The following is a 14147-nucleotide window of genomic DNA, read 5'->3' as shown; positions in this document are numbered from 1 at the left end:
CTTACCATTAGATGAACCAGTAACAGAAATCAAGGGGAACTGGAACCACTGGAGCAGCTAATCCAACAACAGGAACCAGGTAACCATAAAATAAAAAATCCATTACAATCCACAAGTGTCTTTATCTTCTTTTTTCTATTTGTAATCCATCGTGGCTTCTTCTCAGTCTTCTTCTTGGGTCTTCTTTCTTCTTCCGTGGTCTTCTTATCTTCATCCGCCACGCCCTGGTCTTCTTTCTTCATAGGAGGTCCTTCCTCCTCGGCGTCAAACCTGCAAATGAGACGACATAGGCTTTTAAAGGCCTATGACGTCACATTTTCGTCATATGGTTCTCACGGCCCTGATTGGGCCGTGAAAACCATGTGTTTTGGCCGGAAAAAAAAAAAATGATGACGTCATTTAAAGGCAATGAAAGCACAGCCAATCAGATTTGGCTGTGCTTCAATTGCCTTTAAGATGACGTAATGAACTGAAAGATGGCCGGTCTCACATGGTACGGTAGCCAATCAGAGCGTGGGAAGTCTATCCCTACTCTGATTGGCTCAAGTACCATGTGACAGGCTTTCAAGAACATCACATCCGTTCTCCCCAAAGCCTCTGTCACATGGTCTACTTGAGCCAATCAGAGTTGGGATGGAGTTCCCACGCTCTGATTGGCTACCGTACCATGTGAGGCCGGCCATCTTTCAGTTCATGACGTCATCTTAAAGGCAATTGAAGCACAGCCAAATCTGATTGGCTGTGCTTTCATTGCCTTTAAATGACGTCATCATTTTTTTTTTGTCGGCCAAAACACATGGTTTTCACGGGCCGATCAGGGCCGTGAGAACCATATGACGAAAATGTGACGTCATAGGCCTTTAAAAGCCTATGTCGTCTCATTTTCAGGCTTGACGCCGAGGAGGAAGGACCTCCTATGAAGAAAGAAGACCAGGGCGTGGCGGATGAAGATAAGAAGACCCCGGAAGAAGACAGAAGACCCCAGAAGAAGATGGAGAAGACACCACGATGGATTATAAATAGAAAAAAGAAGATAAAGACACTTATGGATTGTAATGGATTTTTTATTTTATGGTTACCTGGTTCCTGTTGTTGGATTAGCTGCTCCAGTGGTTCCGGTTCCCCTTGATTGCTGTGACTGGTTCATCTAATGGTAAGTAAAAAAAGAAAATGTATTTTAAATTTATTTTACAGGTTTTTATTGGACTTTTTTCCCTGACGTCCATTTTTTTTAATGTTTATTTATTTGTCCTGAATGTATGTATGTCACTATGGGTATACATACGTACAGGACAAATCAGTGGTTGTATTGTATGTTCATTTTTAATGTGAATAAATTGTTTTTAATGCTCATTTATTGCACCTGTATTTATGTCTGTAAACTATAGATGGACATACATACAGGTATAATAAAAACGTGTTGGCTTGCCTTGTTTGGATGTTTATTTGAATGGTAATTTCCTGCTTTGTGTAAAAATGTGTTGCTAATGTACATTTAATGTTTGCAAATGTTTTGTTAAAGGCTGGTTTCTATAGATTATTTTATTGGCTTATTTTTGGCATATAGATGTTGTTTGATGGTTACTTTGTCATAGATTAATTTACACAATGGTTGATTGTAGGATTTGAAGTGTGTAATTGAATTGGATTGTAATTGATTGGTGATTGAATTAATTGATGGTCAATTAATTGGGTTGATGCTTTGTTTTTCTTTAATGATTGTATCTGTATCTTGTTTGGATTAGTGTCTTTGATTTGGAGCATTGTTTGACATAGTATATCATGCAAAGATTATTTATATCGTGTACACATTGTCAAATTGAGTGTTTGTATTTAGATTTATTAGATTTTGATTGAGCTTGGTGATGTTTGATATTGGGAGAGATTTGTATTTGGCCATGTACTGTATTTATTTGTATATTGGTTAATCATGCATATACAGTATATATATATATATATATATATATATATATATATATATATATATATATATATATATATTGTGGCAGGACGGCCTCGCGGCGGGGTCAGTAAGACGCTAGACACGGTGGGAAACGTTCAACTATAGTGGTTTATTAGCCACAACCAAAATAAAGTATGGGTGCACTGTCCCTTTAAGAAACTCCTTTCTTGAAAATTAAAGCTTGTCCCCTTTAGGGAAACTAACTCACTTCGTGAGCCCTTACTAACAAGACAGCCAGCTAATCTGGTCATGCCCAAAACATATGCAACACAAAGTATAACCAATAAGTGTAATAATAAAGTCTTATCTGTTGCAGCTCCAAACAGCAAACAGGAACACGGTTCCGGGGAGCAGGCTGTGTCCAGCCTCGCAGCAATGTTTATCTTTATCCTGGGTTGGGGTCCCAGCTGGTCCCAGCAGCAAAGCTCCTCGCAGGACTGGGGACCAGAGCAGCAGCTGCTACGGCTTCCAAGCCGGGAGAGTTCTCTCCACCTTCCTGTGGAAAAACAAGCTCACCTTGTGTGAGCAACTTCCTGCTTTTTAAAGCACTTGTTTCACTGATAGTTCAGCCCCTGTTTAATCAGTCCTCAGCTGTGCTTTCTCTGTCTGAGGAGATTAACACTCAGTGATCTGGCTGCAGCATCTCTCCATTCACTGTCACAGCCTACTGAGTCAGTGACTCTGTCACATATCCCTCTCCCCAGCGAAACATTGTCCTGTGGAGCAGCCCATGCACCATTCCCGTGCACCAGCATCTTTGTCGCCAATGTCTGACGTCGGCCCTTCCCTCCCCCTTTTTTTTTCTTGCCTTCCAATTTAGGCATTTTCTTTTTGGGGTAATTACCAGGCCATCTGGGCCTGAGGACTGGTACCTCACTATCTCCTTTAATTCAGATGCAAGACTGAAATCTTGTAAATCTATGGAGTCCTCCAAGGCTTGTTTGGCTTCGTTAAGCTGCACTCTTAAATCTGCAATCTTTAACTGTAATTTCCTTGATTTCGCGGCATCCGCTGGTATATCCACGCTAACAATTGGCTCTCGCAGCTCAGAGACTATTTCTGCCACAATCTGAATTCTCCGGTCATCATCTTTAACAATACAGAGCAATAATTCCACTAGACACGTTATAAGGGAAGTTGGTGTACAGTATTAGGTATCACAAGCATCTCTTGTAGGACAGCAAGAACGCGTTTCCTGCCTCCTTCTTCACTGGTATCTAGACAGCCGACTATAAGAATCAGCTGCTGACCTATAAATTCTTTAATCAGCATGTCTTCAATTTGTGTCATATCCGCTTTTTGTTCTTCTGTGAGAACAGCAGGGTTTTGAAGATAACTTAAGAGATAGTCTGCATAGACAGCGGGCTCTGGTAAAAAATGTTCCAGTGCAGCCTCCCCTTCATCATCCTTTGACTTTATCTCTACCGCCACCTTTTCCTTGGACTGCTTCAGTGACCCAAACGTCTGTCTTGGGCTTGTAAGCTTTTGCTCCAGCTTCATCTGAGAAACCTCCTGCTGGGCAGCAGTAGAGTCCAACGTAGCGTCCCGCTCAGACTTTAGAGACTCGAGCTCCTTGCCTAGGTCACACTTTTTTTTCTCCGCCATCCTGCGGCCAGCCCGCTCAGACTCCAGGTCCTTCCTCAGGTCTTGAAGCAGTCCTTCTGCCTTTCTTCTTTCACTCAGTGCGGCTGCTAGTTCATCTTCGTTAGAATTGAGTCGTGATTCTACGTCTCCTAGCAGACTCAGAGCAAGGCTTAAATCTGTCTCTCTTTCTTTATTCTGGACCTGCAGCTGCTGGTGCTCCTCCCGGACCTTGACTAGCTCCAGCTGTAGCCGGGCCCCCTCATTGGTCGTGTAGTCCAGCCGCTTGTGGATATCAGCCATCTGCGTTTGCAGCTCTTCAATCTGATGCTGCAAATCCCCTCTCAGGGCCCTCACCTCTTCCTGGTGCTTGCTCTGGGCTTGCGTCAGCTTCTCCTTCATCTTTTGGAGCTCTGCAGTTTTTGTCGCCAGTATCGCCGCTGCTTCTGTTTTCCAGGCTTCTTTCTCCTTGGCATACTGACTCATGGAGATGGAGTTGCCTCTCTGCTTCTCCAGCTCTTGCTCCAGTCTCTGGACCTTTTCGTGCTCCGTCTCACACAGAATCACCTGGCTTTCAAGCTCCGCCCCCAGCGATGCTCTTGTGGCGTACAGCGTGGCCCTCAGCTCCTCATGCTGTTCTATGGGGACATACCGGGTACTAAGACGTTCCTATAGCACTTGCTGCTTCTCCTTGGCCGCTTGCAGACTTGCATGTAGCTCTTGCAGCTGGCTCTGCCATAGGTGCGCTGCTTGTGTGTGCTGCTCCAGGGAGACACGTTGCATCCTCTCTGCATTCTGCAGTGCTTCCTGCACCTCTAATTTTTCTTACGCCAATTGCGCCTTCAGTTTCTGCGCTTGGTGAAGCTTCTCAGTCCCATCACTGACCTGACCAGTCAGGTTTAAAACCTCTTCTTTCAGGTTTATATTCTCCATTTTCACAGTCTCTATATCCCTTAGGACCGTCTCATTGGCTTTCTTCAAAGTACCCAGCTCTGCAGTTAGACAGTGGCCCTCCTGGCGTGAGAGTTCCAGCTCTGTTTTGAGCGCGCTAGCTTCTTGGTGAGAAAATTCTAAGTCTTTGATGAAGTTTTGCACATCTCTCTGGGACATCTGATAGCACAGTCTCCAGTCAGGACTTGTTCTCTCTGATTCCATGTTAGCAATTGCGGTGTTGGCCTTATTCAAGCTTGTCGTCAGCTCCTCCAACTCACTCCGCAAGAGATGCTCTGTTTTCTTTAAAGCCGCATACTCTTGTATAGCTGGAGTATACACCTCTGTACCTCGGCATTAGCTTCTCGCTCCCTATTCAATTGTTCTGCAAGACATCATAATCACGCTGGGCAGTTTGGAGTGCAGAAATTAAGGCCTCTTTTCCCTGGACCAAGGATTCAGCTTCCCTTTGCTCCTCCTTTTCCTTTGCCACCGTTCCTGTGACAATTCTGCCCATCACTCCGGTCTGCAGCACATCTCGGTGGCTTGCTGACGCCTGTTGTCCTGATATCGCAGGCTCAAGTGGTTTGGTCACTTCCTCTGTGACTTGAAAAATATTTTTATTTTTCTTCTTTCTCTTTGTTTTATTAGTTCCAGAGACATCAGTGGTACTGGGCACACACACACTGGACACTTTTGCAGCTTTCATCTGCGGGTACGTCTCTCTTCTCGGGTCCACATATGCGTCGTCATCATAATAATCATATGGCCTGAAGGGACACTGTTTTGTATGGTTAAGTTCATTGCAAAACTGACACATGACGGCGGCCATTTTAAAACCCCGTTTTTTTTTTTTGTTTGTTTTTTTCACACCCGATGAGGCAGACTTTGCACAACACACATAAGTTGTTCTTGCTTTACAATATTTGAACCTTCTGGGTTCTTCTTAGGGCAATTTCTTTGCAAAAATCCATTTTCATTTTTTTTTTTTTTTTTTTTCACGCTTTAGTTCAGTGTCTCAACACATCTTCATCTACTTACCCCCAGAGGCGTAATAACCCACTTCTGACACCACCTGTGGCAGGACGGCCTCGCGGCGGGGTCAGTAAGATGCTAGACACGGTGGGAAACGTTCAACTATTGTGGTTTATTAGCCACAACCAAAATAAAGTATGGGTGCACTGTCCCTTTAAGAAACTCCTTTCTTGAAAATTAAAGCCTGTTCCCCTTAGGGAAACTAACTCACTTCTTGAGCCCTTACTAACAAGACAGCCAGCTAATCTGGTCATGCCCAAAACATATGCAACACAAAGTATAACCAATAAGTGTAATAATAAAGTCTTATCTGTTGCAGCTCCAAACAGCAAATAGGAACACGGTTCCGGGGAGCAGGCTGTGTCCAGCCTCGCAGCAATGTTTATCTTAATCCTGGGTTGGGGTCCCAGCTGGTCCCAGCAGCAAAGCTCCTTGCAGGACTGGGGACCAGAGAAGCAGAAGCTGCTAAGGCTTCCAAGCCGGGAGAGTTCTCTCCACCTTCCTGTGGAAAAACAAGCTTGTGTGAGCAACGTCCTGCTTTTTAATCGTCCCCTGATGAAAACAGTTTAGCTGTTGAAACGCGTAGGGCCAGGTGTGCTGTGGATTCCTGCAGCGTTGATTTATGAGTTCTGCCTGACATTCTCCTGCTTGCCATCTCCATGCACGGCGTGACGTCATCTGTTCGTTCCGCCGCAAACATTGTCCCCGGTGGTAACCTAAACTATCTGGAGGTGTGTTCCCGGGGAAAGAATACTGTGAGGAGCCTGATGACGTGAGTTCCTGCTGGCAGAGATACACGAGGGCTGTACTGGATGCAGTGGTGTCACGGAGCAGAGTAGCAGAGCAGCAGCGCTTACAGATTCTTTGGAGCATGAGTATTACTCATACAATGCTTTTTTATCTTTTATGTTTGTGAGTTCATTTTACGAGCCTTTTATTGGGAATTAAACCATTTTTTGCACAGTAATGCACTAGGATTGGGTGCTTTTTTCTTCTATTTTCTATGCAGGTGGAGAGGGAGGTCGTTGTGCCCTTTAAAGAAGCAGCCTTTTTCCTGTCAGTGCTTTTCTGTTTCTTGCATTTTTTGGACTTCATTTGGACTTCAAAGGATTTGTGACAAAAGTTTGTTATTGGGTCCCCAGTACATCTTTTTATAACTATATATGCATTTGGTGAACGTATTGATTGCACAGTTAAATATTATTATTGTCATTTAGGTTTTTTATATATTTATACATTTTCTGATCATTTATTATTATACTATTGCTGTCACACCATACCCAAGCGCAGTCCTTTTCTGTATATATATATATATATATATACATATATACAGTGCTCGACAAACCTATACATTTGCTCGCCCTGGGCGAGTGGATTTAACATCGTGGCGAGCTCCTATTGGCCCAAGCAGCATACGTTTGGTACTAGGTGGCGAGTAGATTTTTTTGTGTGGCGAGTAGATTTTTTGGTGATTTGTCAACCACTGCATATATATATATATATACACATGATGAAGCCACTGTACAAATAAATGGGTGAAGGGTGGGTATCGGGTCAGGGTGGCTTAACCCCTTAATGACTGTAGCGGTTAATAACCGCTAAGGTCATTAAGGGGTTAGGGGACATTAGTTTGGCACTTGTTCTTATTTTGTATATTTTTCAGCACCCCAGTGTATGGATGAGGAGGAAGGTGCGTCTGGCCTTCATCGTGGGTGCCGGAAAAGGGTGAGTACAACATGTATTTAATGTATTTATTGTATTAATGTATATTTAATGGGCAAATGCATTATTATCCATATGTGGATAATAGTAATTTTGCACATTAATGTACTGTATGTGTTAGGGGGGTGTATTTAGTTAGAAATATTGTTTAGTATTTTTGTTGGCACAACATTGGTACCGCAGGCCCACGGGTACCCCGGGACGGCCGCGGGTACCCCGGGACGGCCGCGAGGACCCCGGGACGGCCGCGGGGTCAGCCGGGGACACCCGCGCAACCCCTGGCCTCCCTCGGGGACCCCTGCGGGGTCAGCCAGGGACACCCGCCGGCCTGTTGTATTGGTTTTGCGCCTGCAAAAAGGTAAACAAAGAATTTTTTCTAATCCAGCTTCTTTTATCACCTGCCTTTAGCTGGTGAGCTTTATTCAGCGCAACTTTAACGTACGATCAGTTTGCGTTGCTTAGTGAATCCCGCAGAAGGGCAGGATTCAGCGCAAACAGCTGATCATACGATAAAAGTTGGACTTTGAAAAAATTTCAATGAAAAGCCCGTTTTAGAGCGCAAAGTGCCTGTTAGCGCGGCTTAGTGCATAGCGCTCGGCGGAACTTCACGTTCTAAGAGCACTTTGCGCTCTTAAAACGACTTATCACTGCTTAGTGCATAACCCCCTAAGTCATAAGTTCTAGTGTTTGGAATTTCATCTGAAAGCATTGTAGTTGACAATAGAGTCAGACACTCCACTTCTGCTATACTATTTGGGACTGTTTGCCACTGACAGCTGTCTTTCCCCCATGGACAGAGCACCCAATTTGGGACACACCCTAGTGTCCCTGATGACACACCCTTACAGCATTGACAGTGTTCCCTATTCCCATGCACACTAGCAACAGTGATGATTTTTGCCACACTACTGATCTGTGCACAGAGGCAAAGTGGGATGCCTCAATGGATGCATAAGTTGATGTATCTCATTGTTCTATTGGGATCTCTGACTTAAACAGAAACAATAATAAAGTCTAATTGTGCACACTAGGGGAGGGCAAGAAAAAAATATTAGACATGTACATGTAAGATGCTTGATATTTTTTTGTATGTGCATAAGATTATGTGTTATCTGTAAGAAATCACTTGACACCTGCTAATAGCCTTTTAAAATTAAACTTTAATCAAAATTCTACTTCTAGTGTGGGAATAATTTCTCTGTGCTGGTGATCATAGTTAATGGCCAGAGAGTGCTACCGGGACTTCCACGGAAAGCAGAAAGTCCGGTACAGTATTATTCACACCTATGTGGATTTAAAGGCTAATTAAGTCTATGAGCTGTAAGGTGTCTTTCAGAGCCAGAAAGTGTCTCACGGCAAAAAACTGGTCTTATATGATTATTTTTAGGAAGTAGCTCAGGATGTCAAACCACACACAATTTTTTTCACAGCCTTGTACAATATGAGGACATGTTTGTAATACAGAGATGGGATCTAGAAATATATATAATTTCTTCTGAACAAGCTGAGTTTATTTGAGTTTCTTTACAAAATAAGCACCAATCCATTTTCTTCTGGGGTGAGGTGGGGGGGCCGGGGGGGGTTAGAGGGCGGAGGAGTAATTGCTTGTGTAAACTGTTGCTGAAAACTCAAAGACATGCCACCAAAGCTAGAGGAAATAAAACTCATCCAATGTCACAGCTTACCATGTTTACAAGCTAATTTTTTTTTAGGAGATATATATATTAGGGAAAAACATAACAGTCTAAAAGAAAATATTTTGTTTTTTTGCAATAAAGAATGTGAATTTCACTTGATTCATGTAGTCCATGGGAGAAAGTAGCCTTACGTGTTGGGTAGTTATTTAATGTTCAAGATAACTGTTACTGTAAGTAGTTTACATTGACTCACCAAACTCTATATGGTTCTCGTGAGTGGAGTTTTAACCAGTGGTCAACATTTTGTTTTGTTTATTTCTACATTCACTGATCAATTTCTCTCAGGGCATACATTTGTTTTTCATTGATTAATAAAAGAAAACAAAACAGGCCAAATCCAATTGATCTGGCAGAAAAATGGAGGACATTGGCAAACATTATTTGGCTGAAAAATTCTAAATAACTAGACATTTTGTTAGCCAAGTATAATTCATACAATAATAATGTTCCAACCCAAGAGCAAGACAACAACATATTATAGGAAAATCATTTAAATAATACTTCAAATACGCACTGATAATCTTGCATTTCATACACATGCAATCATATGATGTAAATTGAATATAATGAAAAGTGCATACTTAAAATACTCAGATAACAGGCAGACAAAACATAATTGAAGTTGGGGGAAAAAAAGATTTTCTTCTACTTTTAACAAAACAGAGAAAGAACCCAAAGTTCATAAAGCGGTATTTGTTTCTTTCCATATCAACTGAGGTGGTCAAATGTGTATTACTTACAAGGAGATTAAGAAGGCTTTCATCAAAGACTAAACTTTTACCGTGCTTATATTTACAGAAAACCATTAAACAAGTGTCAAATTCAACAAATTCAATACAGCTTTAAAAGAAAACAAGTTGCAAACATTTCAGAATATTATGAAAATGTATTTTCTGCACCAACTTTAAATCTCAATTAAATACAATATGTGTAGGGTTATTGTTGAACACATTCTTTTCAACTGCTGAATCTTCATATGGGTTAAAGACAGAAATGACTCTTTGGAGCCTATTCACTAAACTTCGATAAGTGGCTTATAGCACTATAAATGCCCTTATAGTGCGATATTGCATGTGTTGCTATTCACAAAGCTCCGATAACAGGGCAATATCACACTATAATGACTTTTTACAGTACTATAGCACTTTGGCAAAAAAAAAAAAACGTATGATAAGCCAAAAAATTCCCAAAATCGCATTTTTTTTGGTTAGGAACGGTTATTCACTAAGCAGTGATAAGCATATCGTACTTTAAAAACTTGCAATATTTTTGTGCCAGCTACAGGCTGGCTCTAAAGATATCGCACAAGGCATAAAAACAGTTTCTTTTAGTTTTACTGCACAGGATTGATACCGGAGGCAGACGGGGACCCCCCAAAGACCCGAGCGGACCCCTGGAGATCTGGGGGTCCCGCTGGTTACTGAAGGTTCCTGTGGGTCCCTTGGTGTTCTTTCAGGCCCCCGCTTCTCCGGGGGGCCCTGTCGATCCCCAGGGATCCCCGCATCTCCGGGGATCCCCACTGGCCTCCGGTATCAATCCTATGCAATAAAAATAAAATTGCAGCCAGTTTCATTACCTTAGCGGCTCACTGCAAAGGCAATGAAAGAGTTAAATAGCAGGCACTGCATAGCTGTTGGTACAGGGGGTGGGTGAAGCTTCCATTTTTTTCCAAAGGATGTGACGTCATCTTAAAGGGAGGGACCTTACATCCTTTAAAAAAAAAAATGGAAGCTGTCACATGTTACTACAACCAATCAGATTGAGGGGTGTACCATGTGATGCCTCACATGGTGTATCACCCAATCCGATTGGTTGGAGAAACATGTGATGGTAGCCATTTTTTGGTGACGTCATTGTGACGGTGAAGGGGTACCCAGGCCAGTAAATAAAGGTATTATGCCCGGCTGTGTGCCCCTGTGTCATATTGGGAATGTAGAGTGTCAGCGCTGCAGCCCACCAAGCTCTGCAGCCCCGTAATTGTATTATAAACTGTCTATGTGTGTCCTGCTAGGTATAAAGGGGACCACATCATTATACTAAGCTACATTGTATGAGTGCGATCATAGATATGTATTAGTTCCGAGTATTATAACAATGTTACACTGTCAAACCGCAAAGAGGAAAAAAGGTTTTTAACTTCAGCCTCTTTTTCTCACAGCAGAAGCAGGGAGCTAACCTAGGTTAGGAGTATGTGACTGCTATGACATTTGGTGTGAGTGCGGCTGGGGTACACACAGTAAAGCAGTTATGTTTTCCTTATTATTAACTTTTATACCAAGTCATGAATGAAAGTTCCTCTCTTTTTAGAGCATTAAAGTTATGAGAGTAAAGAAATTAACATTCAGACAGGCGGGGCAGAGGATACATTGGGAATTCACAAGTACAGTATATGACCGGCTAATCCGGTGAGTGACTCATGCATACCTTAAGTGTGGACTTCTGAAGCACCCTGCTGATGCGTCGCCAGGCTGTCAGACGAAGTCCGAACTTAACAAAGACAGTGACAGATCACAGTGTTACTTTAGAAGGATTTATTATATAGGATTTATTATAAATAGTTTGCCTAGCAGATGTCCAGATGTCCGGGACAGAGGTAGACATTCTGCCCCCGGAGAAGAGGGCTTGGTTAAGTATGCTAAGTGGCTCAGGTGTGATGTTAGCACATGACCCTTGGCATAGCATGAAGTATTTTGCCCGACTGCTTGAACTGTTGGCAACTCTGCCATAGGGTGGGGTTTTGTTCCCACGCCGAGATTGGCTGCACATAGTACAGATAGGCTTGAATAGTTTTAAAAGTCCGTGCAGTCAGTGGAGACCGGAGATTCATCTAAGATACATCGTGCGGTACAAAGACTATTCCATCATAACTAAGATTTGTACCCCGCTTCAAGAGTTCATTAGAACTGAGGATTTGCGAACGAATCCTGCAAGGGCAGAATGATAAGATTACTTTCAGCGGAGAAACAGCGGTTGCATGCGGCGCCCCTAGCCAAAGACTGTTTTGCGTCTCTATTTGCGCACCAGCCCCATTCCTGGGAATTAATGCCTGGAGACATTATTTCTGTGAAGTTCGTTCCGTGTTCATTTTATTTCGTTTTGCCCCGTTCCAGTAAGTGTTTACTCGTGTTATTTTGTAAATCAAGCTGTGTTTCTCGTGTAAATAAATCACAATTTATTTTATCTCACGCTTTGTTCAATCAAAGGAACTGGTAATTAAGGTTTAAAAGCATTGTTCTCCCGTGAGAGGCTTTTTTCTGTTGGCAGCGGCGGGATCTGGTTGAACCTATGATATAGTATCTTGTGGGGTACTATAGCATAGCGGGAGACTTGAAGTTGCGAGCTCCCAAAGCGTGAGACAGCACACGCACAATTTACAAAAGAGGCGAAAAAAAACAGTCACTCTTTGTGCCATAACATGTTGCCTGCGGATGAAGCATAGACACGCGAGCGGGGCGATTTTGGACCTGGGATCATGCCAGGCTTGTTGCTCAGTGTGAAGAATATGGCTTACCGATGGCTGGTCGGGCAAAGACACAACTGTGAGGACTATGGGGTCTCGGCAACCGCAGCGCAAATCTCCCTTACCTCCTGCTGCTCCCGCTGCCATGGGACGTCCCCCTCGTCGGCGCCAGCCACCTCCCATTGCCCTGGGGCATCACTGCCGTCTCCGGCGGCCCACCTCTGCTCCGCAGTCTCTTCCCTCTCACGCGGCTGCCATTAGTCTCGGGCGCGCGCTTGGACAGCGTGCGCCGGGTGAAGATAATTTATTCACTGCACTAGCAGTGAAACCACGCCCTCAACTAACGTACAGGCTATTACCCCAGACCAAACTTGCTCACCTGCCTGCCAATCAAGGGGACCTATCCAGGACAGCTCCACACGCTCCACCAGGCCTGCCTCCGCTCCCGATTTGTCAGCCGCACTATATATTGCCTGTTTTGCCACTTACTCATTGCTCGACATAGTATCTCTTGTGGATGTCTATTCTGTCTCTAACTCTTGTCTTCGCTTATTCAGGTTACGACTCGGCTTGGTGGACTACTCTCTTTGGCTCTCGACCCCGGCTCCCTCTTGACTACGCGGCTTCTCACGTCCCCCGACCTCAGCTTGGACTTCGACCTTCCGTATCTCTCCTATCCCTGATCTTGGCTAATGGCAACTACTACTTCTATTCTTTTACCGGTACCGGCAAGTATTGCTTCAGCTATTTCCACCTGGCCAGGCAACACCCTAACACCACACTCCAGACACGCTCCTTCTGCTGTGGGTGCATGCACATATATATGTCCCCACCTCAGTATAAGGGACGGGTCTGGTTTGCAGGCAGCACCGGCGTAACAACAACTGGAGGAGGATCTGGAGCAGCATGAACGCCATCCTCAGGAATTCTATTTGAACTATGGTGCCCGCATGGCACGCCAGGGTACTCAGTGGGTGGAGGGTTGTGGTGCTACAAAGTACCATACATTACTGGACTTGATGTTTCAGGAACAGTTATTGCAACAGTGTACCTCAGACGTGAGGGCATGGGTCTTTGACCGTAATCCTAAGACCCATGTGGAAGCTGCCAGGATGTCTGATGTGTTTATCTGCAGTTGTGCCCTGATGGATGAAAAAGGGGCTCGCAAACGGCCAGCTGTGCCAACCAAGGGAGCCAAGAAAACCTCCCAGTGGGTGCACACACCTGCAGAAGCCATCAGTTCTAAACCAGCAGAGTTCAAGCATGAGAGGAGATGCTACCTTTGCAATAAAGTCGGTCACCTCAAACCCGACTGTTTGGACCGTGCCATGTCCAGTGAAAGGGGCAACGATCTCCAGCTGTGAGGCCGGTCGCCTGTGTGCGACTGGCACACACAGAGGAGTCAAGTCCAGCCGCGAAAAAAACCCACAGAGGGACGTCCACGAAGAGATCTGCGCTTGACCCCCAGGAACCAGCAGTGGAGACAGAGGGACATCAGGTTGCGCCAGTCGGTTGCAGCCTAATGATGTTGGCAGAAGCATCTGCAGAGGTTGACCATTAGGAATCGGCGAACGGACGGCTTGCTGAATTCCGGTGCCACCGTTACCCTGGTCTGACCTGATATGGTCCGACCATAGGATTTGCTCCCGGGCACCGGGACGCGTGTGACCATGCTAGATGAAGGACCATGGTCACTCCAGGTTGCCCGGTTTCTTTTTGGATTGGGGTGCCGGTCATGGCATAAGGGAGGTGGGGGTAT

Source organism: Ascaphus truei, chromosome 1 (genome assembly GCF_040206685.1).
Source record: "Ascaphus truei isolate aAscTru1 chromosome 1, aAscTru1.hap1, whole genome shotgun sequence".
Lineage (NCBI taxonomy): Eukaryota > Metazoa > Chordata > Amphibia > Anura > Ascaphidae > Ascaphus > Ascaphus truei.
Note: the sequence above shows the minus strand (reverse complement) of the source record.